Raw genomic sequence first — 20,477 nt, 5'->3', positions numbered from 1 at the left:
GACACATTCAACGAGAATGTGTCGAATGCTTAAAATAACATTACAAACACGACACAACGGAGGGTCCAGCCCTTGTAGTAAGTAACTATGCGTAAGACGGCTGTGTCCTAGACGCATGCGGGTAAGAATAACTTCTTCTCGCCGAGAGGGGCGGGACGAGGAACGCCAAGCACCTATGGTGGGCTTAACAGCATGAAGCTTGTTCCCCGTTTCCGTATCCCACTCGGCCTGCCATGTGTCAAGAAGTCAACAACGGAACACATTCTGCAGGTCGCTAGCTGGCAAAAGGTGGACGAGAACGTCGCCATCTGCATCAGCAGACTTGGCGGTAGCATCAGCTGCTTCGTTCCCCTGGATGCCCACGTGGCTAGGGACCCAACAGAAGTGTACATCCGCACTGGCAGATAAGGACACGAGCCGTCTGAATATGCGTTGCGCTACCGGATGCCGGGAATACGGCGAATCCAGAGTCTGCAACACGCTGGTCGAATCACTGCACACAAGGACTTTCTTCAGACCATTGACGTCTGCAAAGTCCAGTGCCTTTAGAATGGCGTACAACTCTGCCGTATAGATGGAACAGGCAGGATGTGGCGAGTAACTGGAACTTTGAGAGTCTAGGACGAAGGCGCAACCAACGGATTCGACTGTCTTGGACCCATCCGTGTAAAAGACATTAAAATTGGGGTGCTTCGCACGAAGTTCTAAAAACCGTTGCTGGTATACAACCATTGATGTTTCTGCTTTTGGAAGGGCAGTCAGAGAAAAATCGATGTAAGGTGCAGGAAACTCCCAGGTAGGGAGAGGCGGAATGAGTGGAGAGACGCCAGGAAGATCACTGTCCACACCAAGTGACAGTTACGTCCCGACCCCCGTCTCGACCCCCTCTGACTGAAGAAAGCCAATAGTCAAAGAGCATCCTCATCTATCAGTCAGAGGACCCACCTGAGCCCGGCAAGCTTCGGCGAGCTGCTGTGGTCGAGCGGATCCAGGTTGGCGCCCTGGGGGGTGGGTATCCGTCCCTCCCACTTTTAAATTGTATGTGGTTGTATACTGTCAGCACCAGAGGAGGGATTTTAGAGTGTGTGTCACGAAGACAATCAAGATGATATTAAGAATTTTAATTGTACTGTTCATTTGCACTTGTTCTGTTTGATTGGGATATGGACTCTGAACGGAAAAGACCAAGAGAAAGCTTCGACTCACATACACCAAAAAGAAGAGTCGAGAGAAATGAGGGTGATAATAACCAGCTTAATATGGAGGAACCAACTATGGAAGGAGCCCAGCAAGAGGAAGATAACATGAGTATGATTCGTTTCCACATAAAGGAACTTCACGCGGGAATAGCCCGGGAAAAGATATCTATCACCTCAAAGACCTTGATGACAGACATTATTAGCAAAATACTTGCGGAATATGAAGATCTGAAGACTAAGCTAGAGGTTACCCTCGCAGTTAACGATGAAATTAAGAAAGATAAGCAGTATCTTCAAGAGATACTGAGATCAAGAGAAACATTAAATACACAAAATGAAAACAACGAGAATCCAACTTATGCTGGAAAATTAAAGATGAATATTATACCAGAAGTACCTAAACCCTCAAAAGTTGTTAAACCAACTTTATTCATCAAAGCGAAAGAAAAAACACCGAAAGACATTCTAAGGGTAATTACGTCGAACATCAAGCCTGCAGAAGATAAGATACGCATCACCAACATGCGCCCAACCAAAGAACTTTTAATAGTTGAACTGGAATCTGACCAGGAACTCGAGCGTATGAAAGATAACCCTAAACTTCTTGAATGCGGACTACAGATGGAACCCACAAGGAAGAAAAATCCTATGGTAATTCTGTACGATATATCCAAGTCATACAAGGATGAGGAACTAATGGATGAGCTGTACCATATGAACTTTAGCGAAATTATGACTGATGAGGAAATGTACAACAACCTGAGGTTTAGGTTTCGGACTGGTAGGCGGAATCAGGCCTCATCTCATGTAGTTTTAGAAGTATCACCAAACATGAGAAACCTAATCCTAAGTAAAGGTAGACTGTTCTTAAACTTTTCAGTGGCTATTGTTAGGGATTTTATTTCGGTGCCAAGATGCTTTAAATGTAAAGATCTAGGTCACATTAGTAAGTTTTGCAACAAAGAGACAGTGTGTTGAAAATGTGGAGAATCCCATGCAGAGGAAAACTGTCCGTCAGCAAACATATGGGTTTGTATACCCTGTAAAATACGAGAAAGAAACTGCGCTAAAGAAGAATGTCCAACCTACAGAGAGATAAGAGATAGAATCATTTCTAAAATTAATTATGGATAACCCTTCTCTAGATGTACAGTGCTATCCTTTTGTATTTCCGGACGTAGGGGAGGGAAACTCTCCTTCCAGACAGGTAGGACGTTGTTCGCTGGGTACGAGCCAAGTAACGTCTGTGTCGAAAGGTTTCATCCACCTGACGCTCGTGAAATAGCAGGCGAACTACATTTGCAGAACCGGTTTCTCGTGCTGAATGGGGGGAGGGGGAGAGATAGATGGAGGTATACAGCGAAATAAACACCTGCGTGTTTGTTACTTTTAATGGCAGCACTGAAAAATGCACATGTATATTTGAAGAGCAGGAAGGCTTTAGATCGTGAGTTTGAATCCTCTGAAAAACACATTTTGATGCCATGTCAGCTTATATGCCTTGATAGTTCATTGGTATAGCACAAAGGAAAATCAAAATATTTCGTGTTGAGAAAGGAATCTTTAATGACTGCTCAATCCAGTTATTATTACAAGTATTTGCTAAGAGAAGAGGAAGGAAGCTGTAACAGGAATTTGACCCTCCAGTAGACTTGCCAACTTCAAAAAAATAAAATTCCGGGAGATTTCTTTGCAGCTTTTGAACGCTTTAGATTAAAATGTTATGGAAGATTAATGCCCTGAATGTTAGCTGTGGACTTTCTATTGCAGGGTGCGAAATCATATAAGACTGTTGGGGGTGGGGGAGAAAGATCTTAATCTACAAACGCCCCTCCCCACAAACATACATATAATTTATACGATATACATATTCATAATGTTATTAAAAGTAAAAATAAATTACTAACTTAAAAATGCATTATTAATTATCCATAAGTAAATAAATTTGTTATTGTTAAATATCAGATATTATAAAGTAGCAAACTACGTCCTTTACTAATTGGTTAAAGATGTTAATAAATTATGAAATAGTTGAAGTGGTTTTATTATGTGTAAGTTTTTATTAAGTTTTTGCTTTATGTTCATATAAATCAATTAGATTTCATAGTTATTATTGTTTTGCATTCTTGTTTTACTTTTATTGTGTGTATTGAAGTAGAATTGTTAATGATCTCTTGAGAGAGAAAAAACATTGAACACTCACAACTACACTAATTTGTGTATGTATTCGATATTATTCTTAGCACAGTATAGTTCAAATTAAAAGTAATTGCTTATCTCTTGTTTGTTGTAACAAAAACTCTCCCCGCCCCCGAAAATGTTTGGTGGGGGAAATACCCCGTCCCCCAGGATTTTGAAACCTGTTTTATTGGGAATACAAAATTTTATCAAAGCAACAGAGCAACCACAATTTGTAACTAAACAGATCAAAATTAATATACTCTACAGTCTTACACGTATAGGGCCTCTACATTCCTTTTCAAACTGACTCTTTTAACCAATCGAAATAACTATTCCACGCATTATTGAATTGCATTGTAGTAATACTTTCTTTTCTTTTCTCACGATCTGAAACTGGTAATGACAAGAACTGATAACCACACTGTGCAATAACGAACTAAATCTGAATAAAGAACCAAAATTGGGTGCAGGGAAATAAGAAAGTCTGGAGACAATGCCTTTCTCTTCGTTTTCTGCCCGACCCTGTGGCCGAGTGGTGAAAAGTGTAAAAGTGAGAAAAAGAGTGAATGGTGGGGGATACCTCCGTGTAAGGGGTATTTCCTTTTTTTTTTTAAAAAAAAAAAAAGTGGTTAGCACATCGCGCTGCGACGCCAAGGGTCCCGGTTCGAATTCCGGTCGGGTTTGGTTGTTTGTGAATGTCCATTCATCAATTTCATCATTTCATCACTCATCCCCATCTTAGCAAATTACGCGAAGTAAAACAAACTAAATCAAATCAAATCTTCGTTTTCTGCACCTGTGGTGTAAACGCTTTAGGGCAACAATATGTTTAAATTTTCTATCTCTCCTTCATCTCACTCAGATAAATATGGATTAATTTTTCATGAACCTTCGAAATAATATTTTGAAGTTTAATTGTTTCTTTTGCAATAACAAGTCTCTTAACTCTGTTAGTGAATACCAATTGAAAAAAGAAAAATGATAATAATGAAAATGTAATAATACTCAATCTTGTCATGCCGGGAGAAAACAAAATTTGTCCTGGAGACCGGGCGAGTGAGTTCGGTCCCAGGAGACTCTCGGTCATTCCGAGAGGGTTGACAAGCCTAGTTTCAAGTCAACTTTGTGCACAAATAGGCTAATCGAGGCTAGACGTAGGAGCCCCTTCGTTTTGTTACACTGCGGAGGACCTAGCTGCAACATGTGAACTGCATGTCAACTTCCATTATTTACCGCGTATATTTTATTATAAATAGTTAAAACAGTTGGGAAAATATACATTAAACGTGTGTATAATCAAAACCCATCTACGCCAAGGGTCCCGGGTTCGAATCCCGGTCGGGCTTGGTTGTTTGTGAATGTCCATTCATCAATTTCATCATTTCATCACTCATCCCCATCTTCGCAAATTAGCCAAGAGGCACAAAACGCGAAGTAAAATAAACTAAATCAAATCAAATCAAAACCCATCTACAATAAGATAATCCAACAGCCACAGCAACTTTGTTGGAGGCGAAATACAAAAAATAGTTTATTACATTGCGCAAGTCTACGTGGACAATATTTCCATTTTGAAATTGTAATGTAGGCAACTGTTTATCTACACTTGACAGTAAGTTTATTGCTGAGAACTAATATGGAAACAGCTTTCTCGAGCAACGTATCTTCGCCATCGTAGATCTATATTAAAAAAAAGTAATAATGTGTTGATTTTGTTTAATGCTCCAATTAAGAAATTTTGGCGAGGAACATTAATTTTGCGAACACGATAACACTAAGACTGAGCGGAAATTGTCATAGCTGCTAGATACTTCAAATGGTCGGTTGCGTATTGTGAATGAGAGAAATCAGTTGCAGTGTTTCACGACGCCAGAATTTAAACCTACTGCAACAAAATGTTAGCTCATACGTTTGGCGTGCATGGGAGTCGTCATGAATTTTATTAGAGGTGGTGAGTCCATGACATAAAATGTAATGATGTAATTTATAACAATAATAAATATCATTATAACTAATAAACTATCATTTTATTATATTTATTAATATTATTTAAAACTTTTAAAAAGTAAAATGCTCCCTTTGCTTTGCATCACGCCATGATTAAGGCGCACAGGGAGTGTGGAGTTAGGGCCCCACACTTTCTTGATCCCGGCCTAAGGTGTGGGTGATGTGAACAGCACCACGCCGCTGGCCGCCTTTACCTCACAGAGTTTCCTCCAGGTGTCCACTTTATACGACGCTAGGTAAGTGCCGGAGCCGATTGAACAGGTGGAATAAATCCCGGTTCACCACCGCCGGGATCATACCCGGGTCTCTCGCATGGTAGTTAGACGCCCTAATGACTGAGCTATTATTATTATTGCCTTCGGACAAACTTCTATTCGAGCCACTACACGAATGAAAATCCGTTATATTTAATACACTGAAATGCGTAGTTATTTTATTTTGTAATTAACTTTTACGCAGCTAGTTTAACAAAAATCTTTGAAACTAAAAGCAAAATTTTAATCATATATTTGTGCTTTGTAACTTGTTACATCAAAATCTTCATAATTCGATTTTTTAAAACTCGTGGATCCATGTAGAACTTGCATTAAGTAGTAGAATATGAAAACATGAAGTTTTGATCTGGTTCATGTATTTTATACTTTCATTACTCTGGTGGCATATTTATTTCGTTTATCGGTTACAATATTAACTAGCTTTTATTTTGATTTAAAATGTCATTTTCCAAGGTAGTTGCAGAAACCGGTTTGCTCCCCACCCCCTCTCCAGATGCCCATGTGTTAGATGCACCCAAGATATGTTTTCCAATGGACCCTTTGCCATGTTTTACAAGAGACCGGGAGTGGAAGTGTTTATTATAAGACGATAATGTAGGTTTATATTTGTTAGTGTAGTTAAATATAGAATGAACACTTTTCTGTAGTCTGTAATTTAGTCCATAAATTACAATCTTATTTATTAGCACTATAACCTATTTATTCTATTCACAAATGCTTCTCACTCTGTCTTTCCTGTTTCACTCATGAGTAAAATTACGAACATAATATTATAAAGCAAATACAAAATCAACACAGTACAAATAGAGTGAAACATGTTTTTGTCATCAAGTTTCTTTTTTTTGTATTGTTCCTATTTTTTTCCCGTATTCACCAAATAATTATTACAGATTATTCTACAAACTACTATTTCAGTTAAGTCACACCCTTTACATAGAAAATTACAATTGCAACAGGAACTTTTCTTTGCTTTCTACACTAATATTGTGTATTATTTAATAATGTGTCCACCATCCGTCACAATCTATAACCTCATTAAGTCTCTTAGGAACAGACTGAACTAGTCTCTGACAAATTCGTGGTCGGTTTTGAACGGTCTTCCACACGTCCTGAACATGGGCAACCAACTCTTCTCTTCTCTGTTCTTGCCGTGGTTCCCACTCCCTTACAACCATCGACCAGATGTGCTCGATAGGATTTAGGTCAGGTGATTTTGGTTGCCATTGTAAAGTTGAAATTTCCTGGTGACTTAAAAGCCAATGCTTGGTTACATGAGATGTGTGGACACTGCTATTGTCGTGTACAAAATTAATGATGGGAATCTCCTCAACTGGGTATACTGTACGGACAGTAGGAAGCATACATTCTTCTAACACTGAAACGTACTCCTGTGAATTCATTCTGGGAGAAATTTCTATCAATTCACCCATAGTTGCACTGCTCATCCAGGCCCAAAATGCAGCACTCACCCTTCCACTTCTTTTCTGCGCCAAAACATGTTGTTGAACGTAACGAGTATTTTTTGGTCGCCACACCGTAAGTTGACCAAGTTGATCTGAACTGAACACCTTTTCGTCACTCCATATAACTGTGTCCCAGAATTCTGCAGGTTTACTCATATATTCCAGAGCAAATCCAATTCTTTCATTTCTGTGATAGGTTGTCAACATTTCTTTCCTTGCTGGCTTTCGGCTGTGAATACCTGCCGAATGAAGACGCCTCCGGACAGTTGATGCTGCGCATGGCAGGTTCAGATCTTGACAAATTTTTGATGCTGGTAGAAATGGGTTCATTCTATTCATATTTAATATTTCCGCATCTTGTTCCATGGTGGTTTTTCGTTTCGGGCCTGATTTTCTGCGAGTTTTTAAACCATCTTCACCCTCCTCTTCATATCTTTTAATCCAATATTTAACACAAGATGGGTCTCTGCCAACAGCCATAGCGATATCTTCTACTGACCGGCCACATTCCGACATTCCGATCATTCGACCCCTTGTCACCTCACTTGTATACGGCATCACTTAGAAGTAACAAAGGTCTCTTCAATATTGGTGTATTATTATTATTAATATTAATGTAATTTTTCATTCATACAATCCGTCCTAATAGATAGGGGTGAAGTACAGTATTTTGTATGAGTCACCGACTTACGTAAGGCTACAATTTTATATTAATAACAAGTTCACGTCAAAAGAGAGGTTGGTTCCAATAGGTTGAGGATATTCTGACCCTTCATACTTTCCCCTGGGATTGTCTAGTTTTACTTTTCTCCGATAGCGGCGCCACTGTATGTCGACTGCTACATTTGAACCAACGATTTATATAAACATAGCTAAAGAGCACGAATACATTAGCTAAATATATAGAAGTTAACGCAATTTACAATATATAAATACTTGCGAAGTATAGAAGTGTTTAAAACATTCATATTCATTATTTTTCACCCACCACTGTAAACTAATTTATGACTCGGCATGTTAGTTTAGGGCACATTTACTCTGTGACACGGTGTCTTACGTAATGTAAGAGCACAGAAAAGTTGCCTACTACAGTGGTTCCCTCCCCAGGAGATCAATTTCAGATAAGGGGGTGGAAATATAGTCTGATGATATTGAGATGTTTATATTCTTCCCCGGGAGAATAGCATTGTTAATAATATCGAAAATATTAACAAAACTGTAGCTTAGATCTTCATGAATAAAAATTCACTACCATTATCTTAGCTACGTTTTCAGTTCATTGTTTTGACTTATGAAATAATGCAAATCAACAAATTCATATCCAATCACCTAACACAGACTTGTTTCATTATTTTAGTAAATCGATCGTATCCCCTTTTCGTTTGTGTGTGTGTGTTTTGCAGAAATCACTACTTTTGTAGTCCTTTTGGAAACACGATTACTTAAGAGTGAAGTTATAATTTCAAATTGTTTTACCAGTTTGAATAATTTCTCGATCCTTCTCCTCAAAACACTGCTCAAATCGAAATAAATCTTTCGAATAAAGAAATATTTTCAGGTGGGCATATATCAAGAATACTAGGTAAATATTCTGTGTTAGTGTAATTCTAATTTCTCAAAAATTAATAGATTGGTTGGGAGTGGGGGGGGGGGCGAAGATTTGAAATTGAGAAACTCACTATTGTCTAATTCGTATGTGGACGAAAATTAAGGGGAAAACTAAAATACAAGTAAATGTATCATTTTCATGCTTTTTTTACACGCCAGCCAGTTTTATAAATATACACATATATGCCATACGGATAGGTGATCTAGTGTGTTCATTGGTTGACGCAGTCACACCCCGAAGTTCCCTGTTTCGAATCCTGGCATGGGTGTTCTCTGTGAGTGTATTTTCAAATAATTACTCACCCTAATCGCCGTGATTGATTAAAAATGACAGAGAGCGGCGCTAAATACCAAAAATGCGTTATAAAAAACTTCAAGCGTCTATGAGTTTCAAAACTCGCGAAACCTGGCCAGTTGTGCTACGACACTCACTATTTCGCAGTCGCTTCTAAATTTTTAATCAGAAAGGAAATCGAAAGTGCTCTAAATGTAGTATCTGTATTCGATTATGGGCTCTCAAGTATATGTTTTTTACCAAAATGTGCAGGCATCACGGGCCGTTCATGTGAATCATCGCTTACTTTCTTTCCTGGCAACCATAGCCAGGAGCTTGAGCTGCCTGTGCGATATGACGTAACAGGCAGGTAGAACCACCTGACCAGGCTCGTCCCTAGCGACATCCACACAGCTGTCTGGAGAAGGAGAAGAAGCTTCACTCCCCGCCTTCCGGCAGTTTAAATAAATCCCACTGTACATAGCAAAACTCTTGATGAAATTAAAGTGATCCAAATCAATGCGCAGGGTTCTAAGATAGCAACCCAAGAAGTGATAAATCATATTATTACTCATAATATAGACATTGCTCTCATCCAGGAGCCTTACCACCTGAAAGGAAAACCAGTTGGCATTCCGAGTCGAATGCAAGTCTACTTAATATCTGATAAACCAATGACATTTACTATAATCGCCAATAGTGACTTACAAATATTCTGGTTACACAATTACTCAACATCTCACTGTATAGTAACGAAAATCTGCTTAGGAGATGATAGCTGGGTTTTAGTAAATATGTACTGCCAGTTTAAAGATCCTATACAACCTTATTTGGATCAACTGGAAAGAATTGTTACTGACCTATCCATGAATAACATCTTAATTGGAATGGACTCGAATGCTAAATCAAAGCATTGGTTTAGCAAGGTCACAGATAACCGTGGCTTGGAACTGGAAGACCTACTGGCCAGTAAAAACTTACATGTTTTAAATAGAAGATCTGATATTCCAACATACTGTAATAGAGCAGGAGCAACATCGAATATTGACTTGACAATTTCAAACATGAATGGGCGGTTATCGATAGATAACTGGTGGGTTGCTGAGAAGCTGACAGTTAGTGACCACAACTTGATTAGCTACTGTATCAAACTTAAAAGACAACACACACCAGTCAACAAGAGATTAACCAAAAGAAAATGGAATATGCGTGACCAAGAAATGCTACGCACTCTTGTGGCAAATGAATTAAGGCACAATCCGATAACCTTGGATAACACGATCTCTGGAAATGTAGCTACAGTTGCGCACATATTGGGGACTGCGCCAGGCCATATTCCTAAGATGAAGGAGCAGAAACCTAAACAAGCCTGGCCAGAGTATATCATGAGAAGACGGAACATTACGCGGAGACTCAGAAAGCTCTATCAAAAATCCAAGACGGATAGAGACAGAACATTCTATCTAGAGAAGTACCGAAACTCCAAATGGAAATACGGTAAGCTTATTGAACAGTACAAGATCAAATCCTGGGCCTGTCTAGTACAACGGGAGATCCTTAAAAATCCTTGGAGCATGCCATACAAAGTAGCTGCCGAAAAAAAATTCACAGAAATTCGTCCCTGTACCATTTAAGAAGAGTGACAATACATACACAAGCTCATGGCAGGAGGCAGTAAGCTTCGTAATGGATGGACTACTAGCTTTGGACGATTCTGAAGAGGACACACCAATCCAGAACAACATAAGATCTACAGTTGATGTAACCTATGAAAATCCTACACTGGTGATACCGTTTGCACAGGAAGAAATCGCCGCGGTGATCGACAGATTGAAAAATGGCAAAGCCCCGGGTCCTGATGGAACTCTAAACGAGTTAATCAAAATTACTAAAAACCAACTTCTCGGAGGTTTACAGACAATCTATAACCAATGTCTAGCAGAAGGGATTTTTCCTGAAGACTGGAAATTAGCAACGTTAGTGCTTTTCTTAAAGGATACCAAAAGAGATCCATCCAATGTAAAATCCTACAGGCCAATTTGCGTCTTGGATGTCTTAGGCAAAGTTTTTGAGAGGCTGATTACAAAGAGACTAAACGAAAGACTAACACTAATAAGGAATTCCAGCAAACAGTATGGGTTTATTAAAGGACGCTCTACTGAGGATGCGGTCAATCGTGTGATAACATCTATAAACCAAACTCATTATAAGTATGTTACTGGAATTACAATTGACATTAGCGGAGCGTTCAATAATGTATGGTGGCCATACTTACTACGAGAACTAAGGAGGTTGCAGATTCCTAAGCCTCTATACAGCTTAATCTGTGATTACCTGAAAGACAGGAGAATACAGTTCGTTTGGGGACATGAGACGATCTGCAGGAGTGTCAACAAAGGCTGTCCTCAGGGCTCTGTCCTGGGGCCAGTCCTTTGGAATATAACCTTGGAACCACTACTGCTGGCTCTCAGCAGGATGGATGAGATCATAGATAGTGTTGCTTATGCAGATGATCTATTAATCATAACCGGATCGAATAATCGCAAAGGTTTGTAGTTCAATGCTAACAAGATCTTGAATCAAGTGGCCATTTGGTCTGAGGAATCTAAGTTGATCATAGCTAAGGAGAAGACATATCAAATCCTCCTTAAGGGAAAACTGGCTCGAGCGCCTATATTCAAGTTTCAGAACTCTTCAATTAAAAATGTTCAAGTCATCAAATACCTTGGAATTCACATGGAAGCTCAAATGAGCCTAAGAGCTCATGTGAACAGTGTTACAGCTAAGGCCAAGTCAGCTTTACACAATATCTTAAACATGGGTAATACTGCATTTAAGATACCATTCAAGATCGCAATGCTGTATTATAAAGCGATATTTGTTACAACTATATGTTATGCAGCGTCTACTTGGGCTTTCCTTTCTAGGAAGAAAGTTGTCCGGGACCGTCTGAGATCGGCACAGCGCAACGTCTTGTTGAGAATTCTTGGGGCCTTTCGCACAACGTCAACTATGTCAACTATAGTGCTAGCTGGTGTCTTGCCTCTTGATTTTGAGGTTCAAAGACACGCTTCTAGATATTGGTTTCGGAAGGGAGACCAAGCTAAGATATTCATGCTGTTGGGAATTAATGTGAATACCATGCAGGACATTGACCAGGTTCTACAAAGCAAATGGCAACAAGAGTGGAGACAATACTCGGGATCAGTACACACGAAGCTATATATGCCTGACGTTAAATTCTGGACAATGAACTCACTCTTTAAACCAACTAAAGGGTTGATACACCTCATTACAGGGCATGGCCCTTATAAGGCATATTTGAAACGCTTTGGCCTCAGTCTAGATGACCAGTGCCAAGTATGTAAGACTACTGATACTCCAGAACACGCTGTGTTTTATTGCAATAAATTTCAAGACCCCAAAATAAGGGAACTTAGAGCTAAGCTAGAACCAGACCTTGTAAGACAACAACTTACTTGTCAACGAACCTTTCCTACAATTAATGCTTTGGCTGAGCTGATATCTACGCTTGAGGAAATGGAATTCAAACACCATCAAGAGTCACGAGCCCGACAAGTGGTTCCAATATCATCATTTATTGAAAACATGGAACCCACTGGAACTAAGACTAGATCGAGCATGAGACTTGCTGCCCAATTAATGGGAGAAAGCAGCTGTGCACAAAATAATTGCTTAAATGAAATAAGATAGTATGAAGAAGGACCGGATTCCCTGAATAGAAGAAAACACTACATTACATCCCTCAGAAGACAACCCGACATACCAGAATTGGATGACTGAAACCAATATATATATTTCCAGTATCCAGATGCTGTCTACCAGTTGAGGACTGCGAGTAGAAGATTGAAGACAGAAGAGGAGGCTTGAGAACTCCCTATTCTTCAGGGATGTCTCTTCAATATAACTCTTATGAATATCTACTTGTCTTCTGATCTAAGAATTCCTCATCAAGTGCCATTATTATTCTCTTATTTATGGGATCTAAGGGTTCCTCGAATATCTTATTCTATATTCTCATTCTTATATTGTATTCTTATATATTCATTATTTTATTTCTATGTTATATGTATCTTTATATTTCATATCTTGCTTATTGTTTGGAGCTACTCAATTTCACAATATTAATTTTTCAAAAACGTCTTGGTTTGAATCTTAGGTACCAAGACTCAGAGCACTTGCCTCTTCTCTCTTACGTACCTTCTGACCTCTCCACTTACCAAGTTAATCCTTATATCCTATTCCGGGATACGGATACCACACTCAGATAAGATCAAGAAAGAAGATCTGAGTGAGAGGGTACCAAAAGTGAGAGTGGCGAGTGGAGGCGGAGGATCGCCGCTCCGTATCCCATCCTGTCCACACCAAGTGCTGACAGGATCTCGTCTGCACGAACACCAAATGGTCTAGTGACACTAGGGTGGAGCCGATACCTTGCCAGCCTATCCTCGTCTGACACGGCTTGATAGGATGAATGTGAGGGCATCGAGCGAAGATGGAGGAAGTAGTTCACTACCAGCCGTTGTCTTCGCAGAGACAGCGACGGCTCAGATGCCTCTACGTATAAACTGGAGACTGGAGTGGTACGAAAGGCACCAGAGCACACACGTATACCAGCATGGTGGACGGTGTCTAGGATGCGAAGTCTAGATGGGCGGGCAGAAGAATACACAACACATCCATAATCAAACTTCGACCTGATGAGTGTACGGTACAGGCGAAGCAGTACCGTCCTATCAGCACCCCAAGAAGTATGAGATAAAACGCGTAAAAGGTTGAGAACTGGAAGACAAGAGAATTTTAACTGGCGAAGGTGAGGTAGCCATGATAATTTCTTATCGAAAATGAGGCCCAGGAAGCGGACCTCATTCACGAAACACAGGGGAGATTTCCCCATGTACAGGTCAGGATCGAAATGTCATGTACGCTGACGACAAAAGTGAACACACACGGATTTCTCCGATGAGAAGGTGAAACCTGTTTGGGAGGACCACTCAACCAAACGGTTTATCGTCAGTTGGAGTTGACGAGAAGCTGACGCGAGATTCCGTGGGCGACAAAAGATCGTGAGGTCGTCTACATAGAGGAGATCATGTACAGGGGCAACAATGCTTGCCATAACACTGTTCACTGCTATGGCAAAGAGAGTCACACTTAATACGCTGCCCTGCGGGACACCGTTCACTTGTTCGTGAAAATCCGAAAAGGAGTTCCCAACACACGCGGAAAAAGCGATCTGATAAAAAGTTTTGAATAAAGTACGCCATATGGCCACGGACGTCCCAAGAATGGAGTTGCTTTATGATGCCAAAGCGCCAAGTTGTGTCATATGCTTTTTGGAGGTCAAAGAAAACTGAAACTAAATGTTCCTTGTTGAGGAATGCGTTCTGAATGTGTGTTTCCAGCTGAACCAGATGGTCCAGTGTCGAACGCTTGGAGCTAAAACAACATTGAAAATTACTTATCAAACAGTTTTCCTCCAAAACCCAGGTGATACGCTTGTTGATCATGCGTTCCATCAATTTGCCTGCTTCGTCAGATAAGACACATATTGGACCCAGCACGCATTCTTACTGGCTCGAATGAGCCGACGGGCACGGGCACGGGCACGGGCACGGGCACAGGCACGTTTAATGCGGAACTGTTCGAGGTTAGTGGCAGTGTGGTTCCTCTTGAATCGATCTAGGGCATGATTGCCGTCCTTGATGGCTTCACTGATCTCCGCAGATAACCAGGGGACTGGGCGTCGCCTCGCAGGTTCACTGGGATGTGGAATGGAGGTGCGTGCAGCATCATGCACTCGTGACACAAATATATCTAAGGAATCGATGGCTGGCTAAGTCGACGCAAGATCGACTTCACTTCAAGGTCCACTGCACGCTCGAAGGCACCCCAGTCGGCCCGACTGAGATGCCAGTGAGGCTTTTGTTCACGTGAGTGCTGAAGGTGTTCGAAAGTTAGAAAGAGTGGGAAGTGATCACTCCCACAGAGATCAGGGTGAAGGCTCCAAGATGTGGTAGGAGCAAGGCTGGGACTACAGAAGGACAAGTCCAACGCAGAGTATGTGCCTGAGGAAGGACTGAAATATGTGGGAGTCCCATCATTCAGCAAAGTTAAAGCTGATGCCTCACGGAATTGATCTACAATTTGACCCCGGGGCTCTGTACGAAAGGAGCCCCACAAACGGTGGTAGGAATTAAAATCACCCAGAAGAACTACAGGAGACGGAACTTGTTCGAATATAGAAAGTAGGTCCTCAAGGAGAATCGCTCCTCCCTTGTGATGTAGACACAGCACACAGATATTGGCTGTGGTAGATAGACCCGCACGGCGACAGCTTGGAGGGTGGGGGGGGTTGAGAAAGATTGACGTTGAGTGGATGGTATCTCGAACACCGATTGCAACACCACCGTGTGCACGACGACCCTCAGGAAGCTTGTCGGTGCGGTAAAGCGTGTATCCGTTCAGAATCACTGATTCATTTGGACGAAAATGTGTCTCTTGGAGACATATGATGGCAGGCTCAAATTCAGATATTAAGATTTGCAGTTCCTCGAGATGTGTACGGAAACCGTTAAGGTTCCTTTGGAGACAATGAGCCATGGCTGGAGGTATAATAGTTACCTTTTAAGGCGTACTCTATTTCTAGGCCCTGTCACCTTGATAAATTCTGCGTCCAGTCGATGCCGCCCTGACTGGAGAGCTACTGAACTTGAGAAAATATTCTTTGGTATGCACCTGCTTGAACTTTTTCTCTGTATAGCGAGGAGTGGTTGCTGGTTTCCTCGAAGCAGGGCGAGCTACGACGGGAAGCTTTGTTGTTTGAGTGGACACGTCGCTAGTTTGTACCCCTACACTGCGACGGGTAAGAGCAGCTGCAGCAACTGTAGCGAATGGCACAGGTAAAGTGGTGCGTATACTTTCACGGAGACGTTGTTTTGCTTCACCAGCGGAGATTTTCTCTGTGACGACCAACAATCTGATTTTCTTCTCTTGTTGGAAAGACGGGAAGTCTTGATGCCAGACTGGGTGCTCGCCTTGGCAATTAATGCATTTGGGACCAGAAGAACAAGGTTCGGTCCCATGATCAGGCTTACTACACTTACCACAAAGGGCGGTAGTGGCCTTGCAGGAAGGCTGAGTGTGCCCAAAGTGCTGGCATTTGAAACACCTCATCGGGTTAGGGATGTACGGCCGGACTTTCAGTCTCAAATATCCAGCCCGTACTCTATCTGGGAGAGTGGTCGTTTGGAACGTCAGTATAATGGAAGCAGTTGGCACAAGTTCTCCGGATTTTCGCGTCTTTATTCGCTACACTGCGGTGGCATGTTGGTCTGAGAGTGCTTCCAGAATCTCTTCCTCCTCAGCATTTAGCAGATCCCAGTGGCGAATTACACCTTTACTACTGTTAAGTTGACGGTGAGGTTCAACATTAACAGGGAAGTCGCCCAAAGATCTTAGCTTTAAAAGGTTGTTTGTCGGGCGATCTGTGCTGGTCTGGATAAGTAGACTCCCTTTTCGCAGCTTTTTTATTTCTGGTACATCTGAACCAGCGGCGACTTTCAGTCTCAAATATCCAGCCCGTACTCTATCTGGGAGAGTGGTCGTTTGGAACGTCAGTATAATGGAAGCAGTTGGCACAAGTTCTCCGGATTTTCGCGTCTTTATTCGCTACACTGCGGTGGCATGTTGGTCTGAGAGTGCTTCCAGAATCTCTTCCTCCTCAGCATTTAGCAGATCCCAGTGGCGAATTACACCTTTACTACTGTTAAGTTGACGGTGAGGTTCAACATTAACAGGGAAGTCGCCCAAAGATCTTAGCTTTAAAAGGTTGTTTGTCGGGCGATCTGTGCTGGTCTGGATAAGTAGACTCCCTTTTCGCAGCTTTTTTATTTCTGGTACATCTGAACCAGCGGCGTAGTCTAGCTGTTTCGTGATAAGAAACGGTGACAAGTCCTTCAATGTAGTAGCTCCATGTTTCTTTGTTGTTGCAGAATCATCGTTAATATCGGACTTATGAACAATACTGATAACAAGGTAACGTGGCACGTTACTTGTATTTTCCACCAAATGAAGCGGGCTCGAAGGTCGCGCTCGTTTTGGGGGTTTTCCCCCGTTTGTGTTGTTTTTTGTACCCATATACAATATTTTATTATTGTGGAGGGTCCATAAATTGTCGCCTCGACATGCCCCCTATGCCGAGGAAGACCTACCCCCAAAATGGAGGCTACTCGAGGACCAAACTGAAATCTCCGAAGCCACGTTCGCGACTGCACCTACCCCTGCAGCCAACACTGTCCCATCGGCACGTGCAACTCACACCTTGGGATAGGGATTATTTATCGAGGTTGTCTCCTCTAGCAGGACCCTTAGTTATAGGGAGGTCAAGGATATGGAGATGAATGACGATGGAATGGTGAAAACGTGAGATATGGATGTGAAGAATGAGTGAAATGATGAGATGAAAATGGCCTCCCTACTAAGCCCCCTCGCCCCGTCAAGGCAGTCCTACATGGAGGGGGGCTACCTTTGGTGTATAATATTGGTTCTGCACCATCCGAACATTAGCGCTTTCAAAATTGTGCAAGTCCATCAATACACGTTGCTAACGAATAATGTTGACAAATCGCAGTTTCAATTCTACATTATTTCTACGCTGGAAAGGGTTATGCATTGAGATACAGAATAGTGGTTTGTAAAACAGGGTTCTGCTTCGTAAAAGTTAACTTACCTGTCATTTCCCCTCTGTTACTCGGATACGAGGTAATATGCTTCTCGGTCTGTTCCTTGACATTTCCGTTAGATTACACTAGATTGTTCACGTTTCCATTTCGCCCCGAGCTACGCGCAAATCACCTACCTTACGAAACAAGGTGGATCACGCCATACAGAACAGATGGCGTTGGAAACCTACCCTGCAACTTTGCAGTTCTAGTTCTGTGCAGCCTACAATTCCGTCATTAAATAGTTTCGACTATCTCTGTGCAGTTTCTAACTGTGGCTTTACGTACTAACGAAATGATCTGTAATTATAAGCAGTTGATTAAATATTTCATATTTAGCACAGGCACTGGCCTATGCAAGTAGGAGAGTTGATGGGGCTGTAGCTTCTCCGAAATTTTGATAAAATCAAACTTTTCAAATAAAGGCTGTAAAGAACTTGGGAAAACCAAAGTGGTGAATACAATCCCCCTTAAATGGCACCCGATTACCCCGAAAAAATCCTACGTAGACTAGTGAGCGTAGATCTATTAATTGTGCGTGAAATAGCTAGAAATCTTCTTACTGTTTCACCAATAGAAGAATATCACTGACACTGCCTCAAGTTTTCAATCCTAAGCGAGCGAAGGGAATGTGGATGATGCAATCAGCTGCTTGACATGTAATTCTGCCCCTGCGTTGCCAAATATGTGCAGCGTTCTTCAACACATCTTCGTCAGCTTTATGCAATGACAAGTGTTTGTGTACCATCGTGAAGGGGAAAACAGTAAACAGCAAACGCAGAAACTTAATGGGTAAAATAATCTATGGGCCAAAATAGTGTAGCACAATTGTTAGCATATACAGATATTGACATAATCACATGCAAATAATGAACTTTAGGAAGCAGCAATCGGTAGAGGTATATACGATAGCAGAGATTTGGTTATAGATCGAAGCCAAGGTTATATTAAGAATGTAATTATGGATAATGGCTCGTTTGTATTTTCTATACTTTTGTAATTTACGTCGCTTTTTGCCACCTTTAACTAATTGAAACAATGATGATGAGTGATAATTAGATGACTTCGATGAAGGGGCTATCACAAGGAACATTTATACCTAGGCTGGCTCGTCTACCTAGCCGACTTCGAGTTGAGATCGGGATTCTACCATACAGGGCATCGTTTGAATGATTTTAGAAATTCAAGCAGTTTAGTAGCAAATGATACAAAGGAAAGATGAGTATAAATGGATACGTAATAATGAACTGTATATCTAACATGACTCTCCCAATATTATTAGAAAAATTAAGTCAAGAAGACTTCGATGTATATATGCGTGTACGCATGCATGTGTGTGTGAGTGTGTGTGAGAGCGTGCTCGCATGCGGAACATATGACACAGATAAGAGAGGCGAAAGGAGTTTAGATGGATCCTTGTTTCGAAACTTGGTGATAAGATACTTTTTTTGAAGACCAAGACTAAGATGAAAGGGTAGTGTTCAGATTGACATGAGAGAAATTACCAAGGTTGGTTGAGACTAGAGTGAACTCACAAAAGTTTAGGACAGTGGGGCCGTGTGTTGTTGGTGCAATAAATCTCCAGTTTCAGGAATGACAGAGATTTAGTTAACGTCGTGGTTAACTCACGAAAGAAACCAGTAGGATACCTATCATATTATTTTGAGAGTAGCAGAAGGTGGAGACCAATATAAGAAACATTAGTAAAGAAAAAAATCAGGTGCAAATTTATTTGACTTCTTCCCCCCGGCACACCCACACACAAACACACACATATACACACGCATCTGATCCCACTTTAAACTGTAGGTCCAGTCCCAATTAGCCTTACTGTGCATAAAGTGGACTTAAAACTACAAATCAATCAATACACACGCATCTATAGTATTATCCATGATGTAGCCAGCCTAACCAAAAGGATAAAAATAGTGACGTGAAATGACCAACATTAAAATAGTTGTTTGACATAGAAAGACACATGGTACTCAATATAGCAATTTGGAAAATTTTCAAAACTTTATTAATTTATTTGTTAATTTTGTGCGTTTTCCAAGATTCTTATGAATTTCCCACAGAATGCATTAGGCTTCTTCGTTTACGGGGGAAGGTGGGCTGAATCTCCATCAGACCTCCCCTTCAATACACCATGGAAAGAAACCATTGTTCGATTCTCGGATCCTACCAAGAATGTTTCCTTCTGTTCTCCGCCGTTAAACAACATAGCAGAATGAGGAGTCCTAAGTTCAAATCTCAGTGTTACGCATGCTTTCAATTTGAACACAAGGAATCAAAACTATTATCTTATAATTTTCCATCCAATCTTCATTTTCTGTTTGCAATTATGTAACAGTTTTATAGTTTCTAACTTCAAGAAATGTGCTACAATATGTATCTTGTACGTACCACATTGGTTTTCATTTGGTAAAAATACCTATCCCACATAGTTAGCTACACACAGTCGACCTTTCGATACCATCTTGCATTATTAAAACATACTGGACTTAGAAATATTTCAAGGAAATCGGTCAAACAGTTGTGGAATGTAAATAGGAAGCGAATTGCACTTAGAAACACAGGACTTACAACAGATTGTTATACATAATCTGTTGCACTCCTCTTTCAAGAGGGCATCCAAAACAGTGCTTGCAACCGATCGTTTTTGACAATTTCCTTCTAGCGTTATCAAACTTGCACATAATGACTTAATGGAAGGAGCTCAAGATTAA

The sequence above is a fragment of the Lepisma saccharinum genome, chromosome 2 (genome assembly GCF_977018435.1).
Source record: "Lepisma saccharinum chromosome 2, izLepSacc3.1, whole genome shotgun sequence".
Taxonomy (NCBI): Eukaryota; Metazoa; Arthropoda; class Insecta; order Zygentoma; family Lepismatidae; genus Lepisma; species Lepisma saccharinum.
Note: the sequence above shows the minus strand (reverse complement) of the source record.